Genomic DNA, 6,489 nt, shown 5'->3' with positions numbered 1-6,489 from the left:
CATCGTTATTGTTATTTATTTCATTATTAATATTTTTCTTCCCTCTCCATCCCTTCCATGCTATTTCTCTCTCTCTCACACACACACACACACACACACACACACACACACACACACACACACACACACACACACACAAGAATCACTCTGTCCTGCTCTTTCTAGATCAGTTTCGTAATGTTCGGGACTGGATTATTCTTGGTCTTGGTTTATCAAAGACAGAAAAGCAAATTTCAAACAATATATATATTCTCGAATCCAGCTCACGCTTAAGAAACTGAGCATTACTTTAATTTTGAAGTATTTGGTTTCCCTGTAACGCCTTGGCATTTCAGTGAACAGAAATGGAACCAGTAGAATAGAAAATACTTTATTAAAAATTTGGGGAAATCCATTAAAATGTCTTATAAGCGAGCTGCAAAAGAAAAAAACTAAAGTAGGAAACTACTGTGTTCCATGTTTTCCAGCGCTGGAATGGTTTGATTGTCTCATCACCAAGCTTCGTAAGAGTGTTGAATCCGGCAAAGGTTTTAAATTAGGTGCAGTGTATCAGGGAGACGTCTAAACCCTGCAGTGCAGTTATTTTATAAGGACCACAATCAGGAAATGTATTTCATTCGACTACAGCCATTTTATAAAGGAAAATGAGATGTCACGGCACACAATGATTATTACAACTGATCATTTTATTTAGGTCTTAACCCTGTGTTGTGCACATTGGCTTAAATATTAAGTGTGAGGAGACTCGTGAGCTGCTAAAACTGGCAAAAAATAAGTGGCAATGACTTGCAGTTGCAAACCCCGTGAAAAAAGAGAGTGGCTGTCATGACGCTTCATACGCATCTAATCAAAAGAGGATCTTTAAATGTCACTTATGTAATGCATTGACGGTAAGAATAATAATGCATTCCATGAGTTCCTCTTATATTACTTTAAGCCTACATCAAATCACCACCTGTGAAATGCTTTACCTTCATTGCATAATCATACACATTTGTGCATTTTTCATTGGATTCAATTCTATTTTTTGTGTTTTAGGTGATCTGTTCGGGGTTTATTACGCACTTTAGCTGGGATCGGCCCAAGCGGCGAAGAAAGTGGAATCATGCTCAGCGCAAGATTTCCTGAAAGCAACTAAATCTGCAGAGAAAAGCTCAGTTCTGTGACCATGCCTCAGAAGACATAACTGAGGTTGAACGTGTCCTCAGGGGGGAGTGAGGCGCGTGTTTGGGCTGTTCGCCACTAGGTGGAGCTGTTGTCCAGATATTAGCTGAGAGAAAACGCCTGGCTGCCTGTTAAAGCCACGGATAGTTGACCAGGCAGTAAATCAAGGTAACTAAATAAGTAGGGCACGCTTATTTGAAATATTTCTTAAGCTCCGAGTGCTTTCTCGACGTTGTGGCTTCAATAGTTCACAAAAACACCATGCAAAATGACAAGTTGTCTGAGGGGGAAATATCCTCGTTTTAATGCACATTTCCCAGGAAAACTGTAGTTATAATCCGCGCTATATGAGTTCTATCTAAACATTTACAAGGGCGTTGCCAAATTTCTATTTACAGTAGAATTATTTTGAGGGGTGCGATAAATGATGGCGCTTTAATTGACACGCATCGTCAAACCACCGTTTCAAAAAAGAAAAACCCTGAAGGTGTGGGGTTACAGTTCGCTCACCTTTCGTGTAAATCTAAAGAGTATTGACATTGACACGGCGCAGCGGCGAGTCCGAGTAACTGTCAAGATTAAATGTCGACAATCTGGTTGCAGATCAATCAAACTGCAAGAAGCGTGTCATTCCTAACAGGTAGAGGATCGCTCAGGAAGCCCCTCCACCTCCTCCCCACCGGCGGGTAACCGAGCTGATACTGCTGGAGCCCCGTGATGTGGTTTGGTGTGGGGGAGGATAGCGACTACCAGCCAGATAAACACTCAGCATTGGTTTGCAGCGCAGGAGTAACATGGCGGCACAGTTAGCCAGCAGAAATGTTGTTTCACTACCGCGAAGGTCAGAGCCGCGTCGGCTGAACGGAATTTAACGAGCGGAGGACACGGCCACGAGTCTCGGGATCCGTAAGTACGCCGCGCTCCTCCGTGGACGCGACGCCGTTGTTTTCGGGGCGAAATCCGGGCGCGAGGCGTTCAATCTCGGCTGTGTGTCTGGTCTGGCACGGGGCTCGCTCGCTCCGGCGTTAGCTCGTTAGCACGGCGTTAGCTCCTCGGCTAAGCTCGCCGCCCGTGTCAATGGTGTTTTCTGCAGCAAACTTCACCAGACGGCGAGTTGTTGCAACGTTTCCCCCCCCTACCCCCCCCCACACTTTTCTTTTTACTCGGCTGCGGTAGCGCTCATGTGTACAGTTTAAAAGTGGAGGGGAAGAGGTGGCGTGCAGAATACTTTCATGTGTCATTGTTGTTGTTTTTTTGTGCCGGACGAAGTTCGCCTGTTGTAGCAGCAGCGTCGTTAGCATGCTAACTGTTTAGCTGCAGGCTAATCTCGTCGTAGTCGAGTGAGTGGGGAGAGTTTGGCCCCGTTTCTTAGTTTTCACCAAGTATTTGCCACGTTAGGCAACTTGACTACATTTATGAGTTGATTGTAGCTGCAGGATCTACTTTTTTTTTTTTTTTTTTTATACCCCCACTGTGTTGTTGTGATGAGCCGATTAGCATCACTAACTTAAAGTAGCGCAAAGCACAATAAAAAAAAAAATATTATTTTTAACGTTTCGGAAATCTCCGTGAACACAACTTGCACGCGAGAAAACCCACGCTGGAACGCGTTTCGCCGAGTGTTTTTTTTTTTTTTCCAAAGGAAGCTGAGATGATGCTGAAAGTGATTAAGACGTGAGTGCGGGGGGCTTGGACTTGCAGTTGAATGGAGGGGGATGCTGTCTGAAAGTGCAGTGTGTGTGTGTGTGTAGGGGGGGGGGGGGCTGCCTGCCTCTCGGTCTCACATTAGTGTGTGTGTGTGTGTGTGTTGATAGTGAAGTGCCCTCCTTCTGAAGGGCCCTCCTGCTTGACTGGTCCGGGACTATACAGGCGGACTGCTTGTGCCATTTCACTGGCTTGTCAGCGCTGCTCTCGGTCGTGCCGGAGGAACGCATCCCGCGGAACCAGTTGAGCAGTTTCTGTTGCATCACTCTGCCCACCTGATGGTGCATGGTGCTTGTCACTTCACAGACGGCGGATTGCACTTGACATGTTGTTGTTCAGCTGCACCGTCATTGCTCGGGATGCAGTGGATTTCACTCAGATCTGCCAGAAGTCATGTGCACGGGAAACTCGAGGATTTTAAGTGCGTTTTGGATCAGAGCTGTACTGTACTTTCCCATGAGAATGCAAATAAAAAAAGAAAAAAAAGTCGTGATCATTATATCTGGGTTTACATCCGCAAAAGATCGCCAAGATGTTTGTGCAAGGGAGGTGAGAAGCACCGATGCTGCTTTGTTGGCAAATTGTCTTTAAATACTAATTTGTGTCCAGTTGATGCATTACCAGCACATCACTGACAGGTGGACTGTATATGAATAAAATTGGATGAGAACACTGTCCAGGTATTTGCAGTTTATTACTAATTTCCCTCGTATTCATATGTGGAGTATCAGCAACTCGAGTATTCCTCCTCCTCCTCCTTCCTGTCTGAACGCTAGTTCATCTCCAAGGCATAGTGCCTGAAGTTATTGACTTTGTGGTTTGCATCGAAACAGAACTCGCTCTTTACTTGCACAGATGTCTGTAGATAGTCCGATAGGAAGGAGGATCTTACTGTTTTGTCCTTGCAGAGAAGTTAAGATGTCATCCTGATCCGACCTCATTTAAATTACCAGACTGTATCTTATATGAGGACATGGCTCACGCACACACTTGACGCCGGCGACCGCTCACTCTTGGCTACGAAGAATGTGGTCCTGTTCATATACAAGCCTGCATTCCTACAGTATGACGTGTCGCAAAATAGCAAGCTATTTGGGTTTGTTTTGCTTTAAAGTAAAGATATTTGATGATGTAATAGAGATGATATTATTGGCATGTAATTTTAATTTTAATTTTTTATTTTTTTTAAGGCATCAACTTCACAATGCAAAGGAATGATTGTTGGAATGAGGACATAATTCACACAAGCTTGTTTGCAAATATGTGGATGTTTATACAAGGGTAACTGGCTGCAAGTTTTCTCACACTCACTTGGCACGCTTTGTGCAATTGGCGTGACCTGAAAGTATAGCGTTCTGCTTCAGCACGTTATAAACTTCATCTATAACTACAGGTTGTGACGGTTGTCATGCACATTTTGTCTCGCTCATTGGTTCTGTTGTATGTTCACAGCTTGATAAAACAAAGTAACATGTTGCACAGCGCAGGTATTTTCTTGCAGATGCTGACTTATGCCCTTTGATAGGCGGTTTGTTGCGTCACCTGAGTGATACGGTAGTCGTTTGACCCTTGCTCTGCTACGTACGCTGTCACTTTGTGGAGTTCTGTCAGCCTCTCAGGGACTATTAGTTACCCATTGGGGTTTTTTTTTTTTAGTGTTGCCTGCACCCCAATATTAAATTAAGTTTTATGCTTTTGTTAATTGTGCACACAAATCAGCTTGGAAATTGAGTGATTCCCTGCAAAAGCTCCGTTGTGTTTTTAGCGTCCTTGTTGTTAATAATGACTGGTTTCTTTTGTCCTTTTCTATAATTGCAAATTAAACAAATTATGGGTAGAGATGACAACTTAACTTCAAACTGGGGAAGGCCTCTAATGCCATATCATGCAGTGAACATCAGTAAGTCGAATAGAAAAATCTGTTTTCACAACCCTGCTTGTAATATTGCTCAGTTATTCTGGGAGAAAACAAATCGGAAGTGCACATTGGTTGATGTTGAGTAACGTCACAAAACAACACAAAGAGAGAGAGCCAAATATTACCAGTCCCATCGTGCACTCCTTTTGTCATGTTTATTATTGAGGTCATTTTGGTGTTGTCATGGTTTGTTCATAAGTAGGATTGTTGTTTTTTTTCACAGACATGTAACTCACTAAACCTTCGGTGGGTGCAGGATTAGTGTGTACATGTTTAATCGGCATGGAGAGCAGGGTCACCCGACCCGTCTCATTTCCAGAGTTGGTAGCAGGTCAGATTGATCAGCAGCTGTACGAACAGCAGACACTTTCAACGTCGACCCGGCTCAAATCCCAATATCAAAATGTTATAAGGCCTGCAACTGCTGTCAGGTAGAAGAAACAATGAGCTTCTCGTCCCAAGGAGTAGATTTGTGGGCAGCTGAACTCGGGTAGGCTGTAAATGTGGAATTGTCAAATGCCAATATGTCATAAACTCTGACCTTGTTTCAAGTATTGGATGACGGGCCATTTTATTGTTCTGACTCTGAGGTGGGAAAAGTCCCACGTCTCAATCTGAAAAATACATCTGAACGCATTTAAACTGGGAGCTTCACCACTGAGCGATTTGGAGGCTATAAAGAGCAGGTCTGACATCTAAATGTACTTTACAAATAAGTAATGTTCATCAACCTGGCGTCATTGCACTATTTTTAGAAGTTATTTTAACACCAAAGTACAGCAAATGTTCCTAAATGCAGTTAGATAATACACCATTCCTCCTGAGCCTCAGTTCATCCCCCTCTTGGTTGATGTATGTTTGGTGTAGGCAGACATGATGCCTGATGTTATTGTCATGTTGATGCTGTAAACATGGAAATATGGGACCTTCCCAACTAGTAAATATCCCTGTTTCCGCCTGCTCGAACGCATTTAACGCAGCATTGCTTCTTTGATCTTGCACCTCTGTTTTCATCGTTTGTACTCTAGTTCAGGCTGAATGAGCGTAGCCACAATGTAGAGGTGAATTCCCAAGTCACATGGGTGCTGCAGGACTTTTAGCCTTATTAAGATGTTTAGAAGCGAACGTGTACGTGACTTGTAAGTCCAGTTCAAATAATATCCAGCCTTAGAAGAAGCAAAGTCATCTAATCAGAGCTCATCTCATTTACAATTAAAATGATTTATTATTTAATCAGTTATTCTATAAATGGGAAACAGTCCTGTGGTTAATTTAATTGTGTGAATCTTTGCAGTTGCGACTTTCAGCTGTTAGTTTTGCCTGTGTACGTAATCTAAATTTATTAGGGGTCGTTAATAGATTAAAAATGATTGACTCTCTTGTTAATCGCAGCTTTATTTGAACATTTCTATGAAAATATCACCGTATGTCCCAGTTCTCTTCGTGAGAAGCCTGTGATGACAGTAAGACCCATCAGCGATCTAAAAAGCCTTGAAATGATGACATCAGTTCCCCCCCCCCCCCCCCCCCCCTCTTTTTTTTTTTTTTTTTTAAAACACATTGCATTCTACCAGTGAACTACACTGCTCCTCTTGTTACCACACGCTTCTCTTCGCTAACGTTAGGTTGACTCATTCGAACCAGGCTGGAAAATGACATCCCTGTCTCTGCAGCTTAGTGCTCCCGAACAGCAGCAAACGTCT

At 43.2% G+C, this 6,489-nt stretch overlaps 1 protein-coding gene across 4 annotated transcripts in view; it reads left to right on the top strand.

Annotated features, from left to right (window-relative positions):
- The first annotated feature begins 1,721 nt into the window (after positions 1 to 1,721).
- The window catches only part of ncoa2 (nuclear receptor coactivator 2), a 62,931-nt gene continuing 58,163 nt past the window's right edge, over positions 1,722 to 6,489 (top strand). For all 4 annotated transcript variants that reach the window (XM_080489480.1, XM_080489478.1, XM_080489479.1 and 1 more), the window contains exon 1: positions 1,722 to 2,070. The gene's annotated coding sequence lies outside the window, so the exon portion shown is untranslated. The remainder of the gene's footprint in view (positions 2,071 to 6,489) is intronic.

Source organism: Lipophrys pholis (assembly GCF_963383615.2).
Source record: "Lipophrys pholis genome assembly, chromosome: 20".
NCBI classification, from domain to species: Eukaryota; Metazoa; Chordata; class Actinopteri; order Blenniiformes; family Blenniidae; genus Lipophrys; species Lipophrys pholis.
Note: the sequence above shows the minus strand (reverse complement) of the source record. Positions and strands in the feature narration are given on the sequence as shown.